The sequence below is a fragment of the Vulpes vulpes genome, chromosome 11 (assembly GCF_048418805.1).
Source record: "Vulpes vulpes isolate BD-2025 chromosome 11, VulVul3, whole genome shotgun sequence".
NCBI classification, from domain to species: domain Eukaryota; kingdom Metazoa; phylum Chordata; class Mammalia; order Carnivora; family Canidae; genus Vulpes; species Vulpes vulpes.
The window spans coordinates 10,954,148-10,970,538 of NC_132790.1; the positions used below are offsets into that span (position 1 = coordinate 10,954,148).

The 16,391-nt window shown below is 40.1% G+C and overlaps 1 protein-coding gene across 50 annotated transcripts in view; it reads left to right on the forward strand.

Moving 5' to 3' along the window:
* Positions 1-16,391, forward strand: part of SOX6 (SRY-box transcription factor 6) — a 581,952-nt gene that overhangs the window by 519,476 nt on the left and 46,085 nt on the right. The gene's annotated exons all lie outside the window — the stretch shown is intronic.

The following is a 16,391-nucleotide window of genomic DNA, read 5'->3' on the forward strand; positions in this document are numbered from 1 at the left end:
GTCTTCTAGGTCTACCCCTGACTCCTGACTATCATCTGGGTGGTCCTGGGGAAGTCTCTAATCTTACTGAGCCTCAGTATATTCTGTAAAATTAGGATGACCACTCCTTACAGATGTCATAAGTGTATAAAAGGACTTAACAATTTATAAGATGCTGGTGGTCACCGAAGCTGAGTATGTGCCGTGGTATGTGGGAAGCAAGGTAACTGACTCAGTGATTTCAGCTTAGAAGGGAAGTTTTATGCCTCCTTCCTCCTGGTTTATTGGAATGAGACGGACTCAAAGCTGCCTTTGGCTGATAGCATAAATAAGTAGCATGTCATCACTTTTTTTTTGCCATAAATGAAATAATTTTTTGTTTATCATCTTTGTGGGTAGTAATTGGAAGGAAAAAAAGGTAGAAAGGAAGTGAAATCTATCTGAAGTAAATCAGGTTCGTTGTACCAAGGATCTCTGGAGTTTAAAGGAAGCATTTTTTTTTTCTCAAAGAATTACCTGAGGACTAAGAATTAGCTATGCAGATGGATTTACTGATCAGTATAATACGATGAGATCACAACTCTGTGAGAGTTAATGAATTTCACCTGGTTTTATACAAACTGTTTCTCCAGAATCATCGCTGTGAACATGATTTTTAAAAGTAATGTAATGAGGGGCACCTGGGTAGTTCAGTCAGTTAAGCGTCCAACTCTTGATTTTAGCTCAGATCGTGATCTCAGGGTCGTAAGATGGAGCCACGAGTCGGGTTCCATGCTGGGTGTGGAGCCTGCTTAAGATTTTTTTCACTCTTCCTCTCCCCCTTCTCGTTCTCTGTCTCCATCTCTCTCTCTCTTAAAAAAAAAAAAAGATGTAATGAGACAAACATCTATAGATAATGTTTGAGGGAATATTTAATATTGATCTATCTTCAAGTAGAAACTATATTAAAGAATGAAATTTGCAGTCACATCAGTTTATCCAGAAGGAGAAGTATGTGACTGTTTAGAACAATGGACACTGAGTCTTAAAGCAACTTGAAGTACAAAGATTGAGCACTGTAAATATAGTAGCTGGTCTTCAAGAGGAAACTAATATTTCAAATCAAGCTAGGTTCCTAAATAGATTATGTTGAGGCCTGTTTGTTTATTTGGTCTGAGCAGTCTAATCCAGCCCCTCCTAACATGTTACCAAAGACGGAACACAATCCACAACTTGAAGCCTTCTATAAATTATAGATTTTTAATATGCTAGTCTTGACGCAGGTCAGAAGGCCCGCCAGCCAGATCAGCAATTTTCATTTTGCTGCTCTTTTGGTCACTTCAGCTATGGGAAATTAAAATTTTAATCATATAAAAATTGAATATGAGTTTTACTGAATCAGTGGAAGAAGATCTGGTCTTTTTTTTTCTTTAAGGCTGTGCTCCTTTGTGTCAAATGTATAAAGTTAAGTAAGAGCTGTAATCTTAAAACTTTTTTTATACTTGTCATGATCTTCTTTTCTGAAGGCATTAATTGGTCTGAAAATTCAAAATTAAAAATTCTGCAGAGGTTTAAAGACTCTGCTAGATGTAGTGTTCGTGTGGGATGTTATTTGTTCCGTGAACAACTGTAGTTTTCTTTGAGGCTGTGCAAGTCCATCGTAGTTAACAGTAGGCAATCCTGGGGAATGAGTGGGCAATCTCTCTGCCCCGTGTTCTGCTCTGGTTGATTTTCCAGTTGTGCCCTGGTTCAGGCGGACAAGGGAGAAGGACAAGGATAGCCACCACCCGGCTTTCAGAACAAGCATGCGCTTGCTTATTGACGGTCCAGGGAGGCAGCCCTGGGAGGCGTTGCTTTTATTTCATTTCGGAATTTCTAGCTGTGGGCTAAGCACATTCCCTCTTTCTGTAGGAAAGGTGGTTTAATTACATCGAAGCCTTTGCTTTTAGACTGGGAAGTCAGACTTCTGGTTTTAAAATAATCTTCCAATTTAATTCCCAAGTTTGAATTGTAAGACCAAGTTCTCATCTATGAGCTAAATCAGATTTTCGGCCCCAATGCTATTACTATCTTGATGTTTAAATTGTTGAAACAAAAAGCTGAAGATCAGTTTCTGAGTTTTCGAAAAATCAAGTTGGTGCAGTCGCTCTACCCTCACTGTTGTGACCTAAAGCACACAGCATTTCAGCGTCTAATTTCTGAAGGTGGAGATGCCATCCCTTTTCTTTTTCCTCATACTCCAACAAATAAAAGGCTCTTACCCCAAATATATTTTAAATGTAAGTGTTTCAGTGTCTGATTTCTGAATGTGGAGACAGCAGCCCTTTCCTTTTTCCTAATATAATAACATCTGAGCAGCTCTACTACCCCAAATGTATTTTAAATGGAAACTATTTCAAGTTTGTGCCAATTAAGGTCAGCTGTGAGGAGCAGGTGATTTTTGTGTGTGTGTATGGCCGCTTGTGGACACGGTGAAAGGGCATAGCAAGCTCTTGCACCCATCTCCCCGTTCGCCCGCTCTCTGGTGACAAACGGCCTGATACGTGGTGACTACATAGCTCATTTACATCACGCGCATAATGTACTCTCTCTGGGATATTAGCTTCTCGGGGCTGGCAGTGTCGCCTAACACACACAGCGATCAGCACATTTTTTTGAGGCTGCAATAATCAGAGGAATGCAGCAGCGATGTCGGAACAAGGGGAAGTAACGTGGCATAACGGTGCGCCCATCACTGTCCTGTTGTCATCGGCCCTAACCAGTTTGGTTTCCCCGGAGCCCAACAAAAGAGGCGTGGATCAAACAGAGTAAAACAGCGGACCTGGGGGCAAGAATAAGGCGTCTATTGGTGAGCTCCACATGCAGAGAAAAAGAGAAAATAGCAACTGCGGAGGGCCCGCAAGTGGCCCGAAAGCTTTGTGGGGCTCGGCACACGCTGATGCAATCTGCAGACAAGACGTGCGGCCTTTCACCGAAGTGCCTGGCCTCACTGCATCTCCAGGAAGCACTGACAGACGAACAAAGCCAGATACGGGAAATGAACTGAATCTCTAGAAATGCGCAGAACCTAAGTCCCTAATAAAATATTGTCTGCTATAGTAATAGCGTGCTGTTGACAAAATTTATTCTTAGCACACATTAACCTCTTCGTGGTTTTCGCACGCCTGCCAAAAGATAACCGTCCCCGGGCAGCTCTCAACCATACGGTTCAGGATTGCAGCCAGAGTTGGGGCCTGCGAGTGTTCTGCAAAGCAGTTTGCGAGCTGCTGCTCTGGGGTGTTTGCAGTGTCCCCACGTTAAGTCTTACACAGGAGTGCAGGAAATAATCGGAAGCCCAGATACCACTGCAGCTGAATCTGAAATCTGGCTACCTTCCCTTTGTCCCCTCTAACCTCACAGCCCCGCACTCTGCCATTTCCAGTTCCTTTCCAATTACACCTGGAGGAGCGCAGCCTGCGCGGCCCCATGTGGCCCCCCGCGGCCCCACACGTGCTGGCTGGGCTGCAGCAGGTGGCAGCGTCCTGTGCTGCCTTGGAGCGCCCCGGTTCCTGCCCTTCACCTCCTGATGCGGAAACCGCCTCTGTTGAGACCTGATTCACTGCTGCAGGGCCTGCCCAGGCCCCCCTCCTCCCGTCCCCGTCCCCGAAGCGGCCCCTGCACAGGGTCTGAGAAATGAAGGAAGAACGGTGGGGTATCAGGAGGGACCCAGAACGTTCTCAAGCTCGCTTCCAAAACATAGCTGCCTGGTTTTTAGGAACCGAAAGACACGTTTGGGAAATCCACATGTTCTTTCCAGTGGCTTTAGCTTTTCACCTTTAAATTTTGGTTGATGCACACCGCTCCCTCCCCGTGCATGGTTGGTTTTCCTTCCCCCCCCCCCCCATTGTATAGCTAAAAATGGTTCTTTCTACTTCTATGTCACAATTTCTCCCTCTTTTTAAATACAGTAACCCTTGGGGCACCTGGGTGGCTCAGCGGGGCAGAGCGCCTGCCCTTGGCCCCGGGGCGTGACCCTGGAGACCCGGGGTCGAGTCCCGCATTGGGCTCCCTGCATGGAGCCTGCTTCTCCCTCTGCCTGTGTCTCTGCCTCGCTCTCTGTGTGTCTCTCATGAATAAATAAATTTAAAAAAAATTTTTTTAAAGAGCCCGTTCCCTTAGTTTAAAATAAATAAATGATTTAAAAATTTTAATTAAAAATAAATAAATGAATACACTAATCCTTGAAAGACACTGTGACATGATCAGAGAAAAGTTGCTGTTTTATTTATTATTTTTTTTAAGAGATAGAAGAGTATTATGGCTACATTTGGGAATTTTTAATTTGTATCCTATTTAGTCTGGTGTGCAATGTGACACGAGTTAATTGTACGTTATTTCGTGGTAACTACATGTTAACTCTGTTGGAAGTAATGGTAATTATACTGTAATTGATATCAGTTCTCCCACATCTTTGGAAAACCATACAATTAACACATATCACCACAGTTGGGCACTATCTTTTGTCCTTTGTAATGTTGCCGTGTTGCAGTACTATTTTGAATAGGGCCCTAAATATTTTCTACTTCTTTTACACTCATTTTAAAATTTTCGATTTTAAAATGAGTTTTGCTTTTCATGAAATGAGAGAACTAGTTTCTGAATTTTAATTTTACTTAATTTTAAAGAAAAGTTCTCCCACAAATAATCAGACATAATATTGGGTTATTTTTATTTTTATTTCTTATCTGAAAAGTCATTCATTACATCCCTTGACCTTAGTACTTCCTGTTTCCTGGAAGGAGGATAAGAGTAGAATAAACAAAATCTTGACATCAAGGAGTTAATTAGTTTTGTTTTGTTTCTCTCCTGAAGAGAGGCCCTTTTCTTAGCAATAACCTGTGCGTTTATGTTACTTTGTTTTCAGACAGAAGAGGATTTATTCTGTGCTAGTGCCACCATAATGAATGCCAAAATAGGGAGATGAGGCATATTTATGCCAATTCCAGGCTAAGATGTCTCACCTCCGATTTGGCCTTTCTTTCCCTTTCCTTTGTGTACCCTCCCTTTTATTTACTTTTGCCTGTAGTAGAGATGGAAGTTCAGAAGCAGCACATGAACCCTTTTAAGCCAAGTGTGACCATGGCTTGGAAGGCTTGTTTGACAAATGGATTATCTTTGGATGATTTCCCTGAAAATATGAATAACTGTTCAAATGCTTTTTTATGACACTGCACAGTGATGTTACCACTGTATGCTGCACTGTAGCTCTCAGGAGAATAGAGTTGGGTATCATAGAATCATGTGATTTCAGAGCTGAAAGGAACCATAGAGATAAGTTAGTTCAGCTCCCTCATTTTACAGATGAAGTAATCAGGGCCTAGCATAGTTTGTAAAGAGCACACGTGATGCAGAGTAGTTCAGTGGAAGGAGCGGGAAACTGAGAGTCTGAAGGCTAAGAAGTGTGTTCTAGATCTGTTACTGATTGGCTGCTGGACTTTGGGTTAGCATCCTAACCTCCTTGGTCTCTGTGCTCTCTGAATAAAGAGGTCTTTACATCTCCTAGCAACAAAGGCTTTCACGTGCTCCCTACTTTTCTTTTTTAAGATATATGTTATTTAGTAATACACATATTTCTTTACATTATAGTAAAATATCTTAGGAGATGTGATATACTTATATATCTCATAAATTAAAACAAATACATGGTAACATTTTTTCCATCTTTGGATTTATGTTTTTGAGAAAAAAAATCTTCAGATTTATCAACTTGCCAGCTAAAATCGAAATAGAAGGTATATTTGTGTGTGTGTGTGTGTGTTTTTTTAAGATTTTATTTATTCATTCATGAGAGGCACACAGAGAGAGAGGCAGAGACACAGGCAGGCAGAGGGAGAAGCAGAGGGAGAAGCAGGCTCCATGCAGGGAGCCTGACACGGGATTCGATCCCAGGACCCGAGGATCAGGTCCTGGACTGAAGGCGGCACTAAACCACTGAGCCACCCGGCCTGCCCTAGAAGGTGTATTTTTGAAGAAAATATTCATTCTTGGTTTATAAAGCTTTGGGGTCTTTAACTTAAGTAAACTGTATCTGTGTTTCCACAATAATATTAAAAGGTATTCATTGTAAATTAAATAGGCACCTGAAATCAAGTACCTAGATTTTGAAAAAAAAAAAAAAAGAATTCCCAAGGTTTTTCTTTTAACGTTTTGTTTTGTTTTGTTTTTTGGACTAAGACATTTGCTTAGCTGGTCATTAATTTTATTGTGACACTCTTTGTTCATATGATAAATGTTAGAATAATAAAGTCTTGCTGATGGTTTAAGTGGAGATAAAATTCACCAGTTTTTAAAATCATGTGTTCAATTTTGATAGTTCATATATTTTTACAATGAAACTTTTTGTGAACTTGTTACTGAAACAAACAGTTAATCAGAGAATATTCAGGAACAAATGTGCATCATGCCTCTCTGTAAATGAATACAAAGTTGGAAACCGCATATAAGAGTTGGGCTGCCACACAACTGGATTTGCTTAAATCTGAACACTTTATAACTCTACTTGGGAATTGCAAACTTATAAATAACCTTGCAATTGGTTAAAACCATATTAAAACCATATGAATGAGACAGAAAGCATTTGGTTAAAGGGGTTCAGTAAGGACTATAATCCTGATGAAACTAATTTAACTCAGTGGCTCCCAAGCCTAAAAGGATCTCATATCTTCAGCGTTAACGCTACTTTACCATTTATCATTTGATGATCAGTGACAAGAGTCTAAGTGTACGTTACAGGAGATAGACAGGGTGCTGTCCTTGCCAGGGGTGTGGGGAGAGAACTTGCTTAGTTTGGTGTACTCTTCAAGTCCTGAGGGAAACTTGTCATACATCATTTGAGAATGTTTTTGAAAGCTCCATAAAATATCCACAAGAAGCTCTGCAGACATTCATTCATTTCAACAGGCATGTGCTGCATGCTCCTTCTGTGGTTACAGGGCATAGAGCCCTTGCTGAAGATAGAGGGTGGACCAGATACTTTCCCACCTCCAAGGAGCTTCTGAGCCAGTGGCATTTTTCAGCATGCTGAAAGGTGATCTGAACAGCTTAAGTCAAACAACATTGACTTTATATCTTGCCTCAAGTGTGAATCTTTTGGAGTCTTGAAGACTTTGGCCACACCATCCCAAGTCCTCTTTCCCTTTAACAGAGAACTTCCTTTTCTTGAAGAATCCTAGATAGATAGATAGATAGATAGATAGATAGATAGATAGATAGAGTCGTCAGCTGCTGCTAGATCCTAATCGCAAAATCTTCCAGATAATTGTTTCTGAGGCAAGTAGGACCTCATATCTAAAATGTGCTGCTTTGCTGTTTGATGGTTTTGGAGCAGTATTGACAAGAGCCTTTTTGGCAGAAAAGGCAGAGGCAGCATTGTACTCGTTTGCTAGGGTTGCCATAACAAAGTACCACAATCGGATGGCTTAACCAAAAATTGTTTTCTCATAATCCTGGAGGCTAGAAGTTCAAGAGCAAGGTGCCAGCAGGATCGATTTCTCCTGAGGCCTTTCTCCTTGGCTTGCAGATGGCTACGTTTTCACTGTGTCCTCACATGGTCTTTCTTCTGTGAGCACATACTTCTAATGTCACTCTCTCTGCATGTTTCCTCCCCTTGAGGATATCAGTCACTTTGGACTGGGGCCCCACCTAAAGGCGTCATTTTAATTTAATCACCTTCTTACAGGCTCTATATCCAAAGAGTCACATTCTAAGGTGCTAGCGGTTAGGGTTTCAATACGTGAATTTTAAGAAGACACAGTTTAGCCCCTAACAGTTATTTTCTTTGAGATTAAGGTACCTAAGGGACTCCCTTGACCAAAGGTTTTATGTCTCTGTTCATATGGTTTCATCGAGATTATTGTCTCTAGAGATGTTCTTGTTTCTCTAGGGGAATTAAGCTGGAATTACTATGATTTTGTTTAACAGTTTATTCTGTTGTCCTTTCATAAAATATTGGCATTAGTAACTAATTTAAAGAATGAACAGCTGATGATGGATTGCTAAGCAATGTAAGGTAAGAATGTATAAGAAGAATATTTGAAGGTTGTGGTGGTGGTTGAGATTTTAGGAAAGATCCTTACAGAGCCTTTTTGAATAATAAGAACCAGCCAGACTTCCTGTATCTCAGTACCAGGCCAACCCTGATCAGGATATCACTCTGTTGTTCAACTGACATGCACACCTTCCTTTGTGTTTATCCAGTTTTTAATCATCTATATCTCACTGTTTTCAAAAAAAAGACCTGAAAATTAATTTAAGTTTATTTAAAAGTAAAATTAAAGTGAACGAAGAGACGGGAATGATTTTATCAGGATTATCAGGATTTAGCAACCAGAGTGCCTAGGATGTGCCAACATCATGAGAGGCACTAGTGAAGTATAGATAATAAGAGAGAGACACCACACCCTAAGGAGTAAGCTGGGGAGACGTGTAAACAGATATAGAAGCCAATTCTTGTAGCACCCTTTTCTATAAACATGATGTGGTGATGGAACAAAAAGAGGAAGTGATAATCTGTGCATGAAGCTGGGAGAGGGCAGTCAACAAAGGAGTTTGCCTGGGAGAAATACTTTACTTTGGCCTAGAAAGGACTAAGTATGATGCCGTCAGCAAAGAAAGGGCATGACAGATGCAGATACGCAAGGCCTTGCAATATCACAATTCTGTTGTTCAGGGAACTCTAAATAAAGTTCCATCTTATTGGAACAGAGAATTTAAACTTGAATGCATAGGACATAAAGCTGATGAGAAGAACACGAGCCAGATCATAAGAGGTTGTACAAGCTATACAGAGAAGTTTGGTTCTCCTTATACAGATGATGGGGAGTACTGAAGGCTTGTAAGTACAGAATAATAAGATCCAGGTACTACATGGTTACTGGAGTTGAGATTTAAATTTAGTTCTGAGATGCTTAGCAACCAAGACAAAAAGGAAAGCAGTTTTTGTTTATATAGTTGCCTTGTTGATACAGGAGAATGGATATTGGCCTTTAGATCAGGACACTATCTTCATTAGTGTTTAGCTTTGAAACATTTAGCAAACACTAAATAATATCTTTCGCATAAGTGGATATTTTATGAGTAGCTTTATTTTTGCTAAGCACTCACACATATAATCTCTTATTTCATCATCACAACCCTGCGGCATGAGCATTTTCTATTTTATTTTACAAATGAGCAAACGGGCTCAGAGAGATCACATGGTAATTAAGTTGTAGAGTTATGATTCTAAATTCACCTCAGCACAAATACTGATCTAAATTTTGGTTAAGTGACTTAAATAAAATAGAAAAAAATCTTTCTGAAAAAAAAATCTTTCTGAAGCCTCACCTTTTCCTCTTGTAAAACTGTTAGTGATAGTAATATTCTCCTTGTAGTATTGGCATAAAGGTTAAGGAAAATATTCATTGGAAAGAGCCTTGCACATAGTATATGATCAGTAAGTGACCCTCTTTGCTACCTCCACTCCAATACATGTATTTATGCTATGGGGACAAACACAGTTTTAAAACTTAGCCCTTAACTAATTCATGAGTCCTAGCACAATTTCGGTGTTAAGGGTGTATTAAAAGCTAGACAAATTAATAGTTTTAGCTGACAAAATGTCATTTAACAATGAGGTTCGATAATAACCCTCATTTCTCCCAGCCAGAGTCTTTATTACCATGATTACTGACTCTGTGGCCATCAAAATATCACTATGAAAGTCAATCCCTGTGCCTCCAAAATAACTCCCTCCAAACAGGAATTGCCTTTTTAAAAGTATACGTGGTGACTTTCTAATGTAAAGCCTATATTTTTGATCCTTCACTAAATTACTAAATGTATTATAAAGGATATAAAATAAAGGCTAATAAGTGATAGAGCTTGTCAAATCAATAAAAAGGAAATCATATGTGTGCTTAAGTAATATTTCTTGAGAATCACATCATGGCAAGATATGACCAGGGCATGGAATTAGAGCAAGTCTTTCAGAGCAAGATACAGATTCTCTCTCTCTCTCTCTGTCTCAACATTATACTTAGCATTGTCCTGCTTAAGAGAGAAAGAGAGAGATCTTTTTATTTCAAAATGTGTACTGCTTTTTTTTTTATTATTTATTTATGATAGTCACAGAGAGAGAGAGAGAGAGGCAGGGACACAGGCAGAGGGAGAAGCAGGCTCCATGCACCGGGAGCCTGATGTGGGATTCGATCCCGGGTCTCCAGGATCGCGCCCTGGGTCAAAGGCAGGCGCCGAACCGCTGCGCCACCCAGGGATCCCCTGTACTGCTTTTTAAACAAAGCATTTGTGGTGGGTAGTGTCTTCTTTTGCCATATTTTGCAAAGACTTTGCAAAGATGCAAGTGCTAAATGGCAGAAAATTCCAAGTCAGACTCAAAAACCTCTTTTTCATAATAAATTATACCATTAAATTGTATTCTTCTACTGTGTTCTTTTAACATTACTTACTTGTCTTTTTTATAAAATACTTAAGATTTTTTTTGGATTTCCTTGTTTTGATTATTATTATATATTTTGCCCAAAGAGAGATCATCACAAGTAGTGTTGAGTCTAAACATCTCTATCACAAACTTGAAATATTAGAAAATTGGTAAATTGGTAGTTCTTGCTTCCTTGGGACACTCACTTGTAAAGGGTTTCTTTGATTTATGTGGATAAATCAATTACGTGGCCTTGTAAAACCTGCAAGTATTTATGGGCACTATTACTAAATGCTGTGTAAGATATATAGAAAAGGTGTCAGACAAACCCTTGGCTTGAAAAACCCTCTGGTGTTTCAGGAGGAGACTTAGGAGGTGCAGGTGAACCAAAGCTCAATTCTTAAAAATAATATGTAACCAGGGACCAATTATATAGGGAAGACTAAGAATTTTTGTATATCACAAAACAGGTGGCTCAGAGAGGTTACAGAGTTCACAGACAACTTGGGCTTTTCAGTATGAATAGAATTTGGCAAGGAGGAAGAGAGTAGGAAGCTTATCCTAGCAGCGCTGAGGAAGAACAAGGAGGCACGATCATGATGTTATTATGGGAAGAGTTTCTGCCTGCCCCAAGCAGAGGATGTATGATGGGAGAGTTGTAGGAAATGGAATTTAAAAAGGACTTGAAAGCCAGGTAGAAGAAGAGTTTGAATGGAATGCAAGCAGGAAGGCGTGGAAGGTTTTAAATCAGAGCTCTGAAGCGGATCCCTGTGAGCAGTGTGCCTAGATGGACTGGGAGGGCAGTGCCACAGTCGGGCAGCCCCGCAAGGGGGTGGTGGCAGTGATCTAGGAGTGCGGGCAGGAGCGCAGGGGCCGTCAGTGATTACGGGATGCCAGGGGGCAGGGGAGGGACCACTGCCAGAGACTCTGTGGAAGAGGAATCAGCAAGCCTGGAGAGGGACTGAGCGTGGAGGGATGAGGGAAGCAGGGAGGCAAATAGTACCGACCAGCTGGTATTGATGTAAAGAGGGCAGGAAGGGAGGCTGTGCAAGTGGAGAGCTGCTTTTGCAGGGAAGTCTTCACTCTCGGTTGGGGTAAGTTTTCCTGGGTTGCAGAGAAGCTAAGGCCTGGAGCTGGGGTGAAGTGACAAGACTTCTTTTGGGGAGTACTTAACAATTTAGGGCTGAGACACTGAGGATAGATAATGTCTCAGGACATTATGCTGGCCTTTGAGAATTCCTCTTCATCGTGCAAGTATTTGTTCTTACTCTCAGAAAACTCTGCTTCAGGAGTACACAAGAATGCGACTGGTGGCACTGCAGTAACTCACTTTCCCTACAAAATGCCTTATTATTACATAGTTGGAAGAAGTCTTTAATATTTAAATATGTCTTTTAGGATATAACAACAAAATTCTTATTTACTTACAAAAGATTCATGCCCAAATCCCCACATAGGAGATGGATGATTCTAAATTTGTGATTACATGAGCATAAAAATTTCTAATTACTATTATCTACATGCAGAGATATATGTGTATATGTTATGTATATAGTTTATACAATATAAAATATTTGTACAAAAAACATGTACAAAGATTCTATAAACAGACTCATTGAGCATCAGCGTAGAGTAGACTAACCTAAGGTCTTTTATATGTGAAAGTAACATGAGATAATTATTTTTTGCCCATTTTAACCGCAGCATAGGTCATGGCCCTTTAGGTGTATGTTGTGGCTGTGGCTATTATGAATGACCCACATTCAGACAGTCTTTAGGAACCAGCTCTGACTAAAGATTGGTCAAGTACCTCTCATCTAGACCATTGGAATAAAATACATTACATCTTTGTCCAGTCACGTCTGCCTGTCAAACTAAATATATTTGTAAAGCGACAAACAAAAAGCTTCTCTCTCAGCATTTACCACTTTCCACTTCAGACTGTAGAAGCAGGGACCGTTTGGAAGTCATTTGAGGTACGGTGTGGACTGGTCAGGCTTGGCAGCCCCGAAGGGAGGGTGCCCAGCACATCAGACATTCCACGTTGGTGTTTTCCAGGAGATGGTTGCCGTCAGTCACCTCCCGGATGGTTTGAAAAAGGCTTGTCTTGCTGGCTAGCAAACTGTTATTTAAGTACACAATCCACTCTACTACTGAAACAGTTTTGCCAAACTTATCCAAGTATTCTAACGTGCTTAAAGATGGTATAAATATCATTTATTGCCAGCAGTTTCCTTCAGACTATCTGGAATGTCTTCCTGCTCCCTGATCTAAGTGTCCCAGTTTACATTATGGCCTTTACTGCCTCTGTTTGATGGAGTGATCAGTAAAAATTTAATGACACTATAAAATAATAAAAATGTCATTAATTTACCACGGATCTCGGATGCGGTGGTTGTAAAGTTACATTAATAAACAGAATATTTTTTACAACAAAAAGCATTGTTACGGGGGAACGTATAAATAACACACATAAATTTAAGAGCAATTTTACTGTTAGCACACACATTATTATGGAATAGCCAATAAGTGTATAAAACATAGTATATAAAATTTTATTAAAATATACTGTGCACATCAAAAATTCAGCTTTTATCTAAGTGCAAAGAAAAGCCATTATTGTGTGCTTACTGTTTCATTGCTGTTCTTTCCCCATATCACAATTTTACATTTTGTTGCCAGTAAGAGGAAGTTGATTTTTTTTTCTTAGATGGAAGCAAGGCTCCGTTCTTTTAGTCACCCCAAATCCATTCTCTTTCTCCACCCATGCAAAAACAAAATTGATCAATCTTGCCATGGTAGGGAGGGAGAAGTTGCTAATTTAATGCAAAGTTGAAAATAATGCCCAAGGAGTTGAATGGTTTGTTCAGTGACTCTGGAAATAAGGGATAATAATGCAGCAGTCTATCTGTCATCAGTGAGGCTGCCCCGTCATTGACTCTGATAATATGTGAAGATGATGGATGCCAGCGTCTTGTGGCTTGTAGCATTGAACATTCATCAGCTCTCACTAAAGGGGGCTTTATCATTTCAATATCTTTACTTAATATGCAACATCTATCTCATACATCATAATTTCAAAGCACTTAGAGAGCCAACAGTCCTACAACACAGCAGGGCTGACTTTCAGACTTTAATTTTTTTCAATAACTTTTATGTTGCCTGCATGTTTTGTGACTGACAATGCATAAGTAAGTGTCTGATCACATCGCTGCATGTAAAATGCACATTTTGCCGTCAACGTGAAGATTGGGGACTTTCGGGGGGGGGGGGGTTGAGATTCAATTAGCATTGAGCTATTTTGCTTACATCTCCAAAATATCTTACTTGGGAGCTGTGTACATTGTGAGAGCTAGTTCAAGTGTGTGGAAAAATCTGCGGTGAAGAACTTGCCTCTCGCAGTCTATATTTGGTTGACGTAGGGGCATGCCCATTGGCACTTATTGGCCAGGAGTCGAAGCCTCTTGGAACCAAAGTATCTTTGAGCGAATCTCTGTGCCTGTGTCCACCTCCTGTATTCACCAGGCTCATGTTCAGCCTCACTGGTAAAACCTTTGCTTAGCCCAGCTGCCTGGAGCTAAGTTGTAGACATCGGGCTCTCTTATCTTATGGTTATGTGGCTGGCAAATAAATATTCTGAGCTATTCTTTGAAGAAGGAAATCTTCTGGGAGGCTAGGTAGAAATTTATATGAAAGGGCATGGCTTTGCAGGGTCCTTCTTTAATCTCAAACACAAGTGCTTAATATTACCAAATATAAAATGCAGCCCACTGCCCAAAACAATTTTTATCATTGATTTATTTTCTGCCTGTTTAACAAGTGTTTCATGGGATATTCTTCCCTGACTTCTACTCTGTCAAAATATTGATATTTTATAAGGAAAGTATCTCTGCAGAAGAATGTTTTTTTTCAATGAAGTCAGAAAAATGTATGACTTCAAAGACACTGTGAATGTGTTGTTGAATGTTCTGAATGTTTTTTGTTATGATTAAAAACAAGCTGATAATACTGAATTGTGAGTGCACTTCATTTTTTATAAAAGAAAAGATATTATCATCATGTAAGCTTTGTTGTCTCAGGATTTTACAAACCATGGCATGTAATTTTCCCTCTTCTCCTTCCTTGTCAAAATATTGATATTCTTTCAGGAACTTTATTTTTTTTTACTGAGAATATTTTCCGGTAAAATCAAAGAGAATGAATGACTAGAAAGATACTTGAAATATGCATATTGATAGGTAGCACGGTCTGTTGATTTTCAGAGAAAGTTGTTTTTCCCCCCATGAAAATACAGCTAAAGGTTGTTCTTCCAAGAAGATTGCAGGTGTCACATCAAAACTCCTTTTGCATTTAACATAGGGAAAGCATTCACATGCAAATATTTGAAATGCGAAACAATGTGATAAAACAAAGGTTGAATATTTTGCTTTCCCTGGTACTACTCATCTTCACTTTAATTCTTTTCCTTTACATCATGACAACCAGAAGTGCTACTCAAAAATAGAAATTGGCTGATTAAAAGCAGCTGTCCTCCCCCTAGACAACGTGTGAAACTCCCACATGGCTTGTGGTTTGCTTTCTGTTGTGGCCTGCATCTGGGTTAATTTGTTCTTGTGCAGCGGTGTTTTCACATAAGAAGATATTGGGGAACCATGCCTAATTTGCTTTTTATTTTCATTCTGTTTTTTATAAGTGTCCTATTTCAGAGGTTTCCCCATAGCCCACTATTGTAACCAGTTAGTATTACTCGGTTGGGGAAATTCATGATTATAATTTTGTTGCAAATCTTTCATAGAAACGGTGCTAGATTAAAGCAAGGTTTATGCTATGCTTTCTTCCAACACAGATTTCAACATATTCCATGATGAAGGGGAACTGGAAGACTTCCTGCACAATTTGACTGATGGGAATTAATTATAGAAATATAATGATATTCAAAAATAATCATATTAGAAAGCACAAATGTAGTGAGACTGTACAAATGAGACACAGCCTCTATCAAGTAATTGTATGTTTGCTCTTTAAGAATATTTCCAAGTTTCTAAACATCTTACAGAAGAGAACACTCGCAGAGTGTTTCCATCTAATGCCGAACATGCTCAGTACAGAACTAGGTCATTGAACAATAGACTGAACAGCAATCAGCACTCTACTGCTGCATAATGCATTAAGTATAACATGCAGAAACCATTCCCGGGGCTGGAAGCTGCTATTTCATGTCTGTAAATTCAAGCTGACATGACATTTAATATTGTTTCATAGTAATGAACAACAAGGTTTCATTCATTCATAAGCACCACACAAAGCCAAGTTTGAGTGTGGAGAGTAGCAAGAAGGTGAGAAGGGGACACGTGCTGTGTTTTTGCAGACAAGAAAACCATCTCAGTGACGCTCAGTGAGCCCTCTGCTACTGATCCAGAGAGCTGCAGAGGGAGAGTTCAGTGCCGTCTTTCAGGCTCCCTGTCCTAGAAGAACTGGCTGACAGAGTGGGACATCTTGGAGTTTCCCTCCTCCAGCGGCAGGAGATTTTCTACTTTCCCCACTCAATAGCTGGCTAGGGGTAATCGCCTTTCTGACTTTCTGGGAAGTGGAAACTCCCAAGCAAAATAGGAGCATCAGTGCCGTCATCTCATCCGCCCCCTTTGACACATTTGGTTTTGAAATCCTCTTGCCTAAAATCCCGATTTGTATTTTCCCAGGAATACCAATGCGAACTGTGATCTCTAAATGAGAAAAATTCCTCTCCCGTTAACTAGCAGTATATACCTTAATGGGAATTGCTCTTTCAAGTTTTGCACTTGAGGCTCAAACCTTTCACTTGCATTCCTTTTAGACGCCTGGCGCAAATCCCACTGAGAGAAGATGCGCGGTGCCACCCGGAGGGCTTCCCGGCGCCGGCTTCCTTTCCTTACAGGTACTCTGCTGTAGACACTGTCGGCGCTGTCGGTGGCACCACTAGGCTTTAGTGGAACCTTTC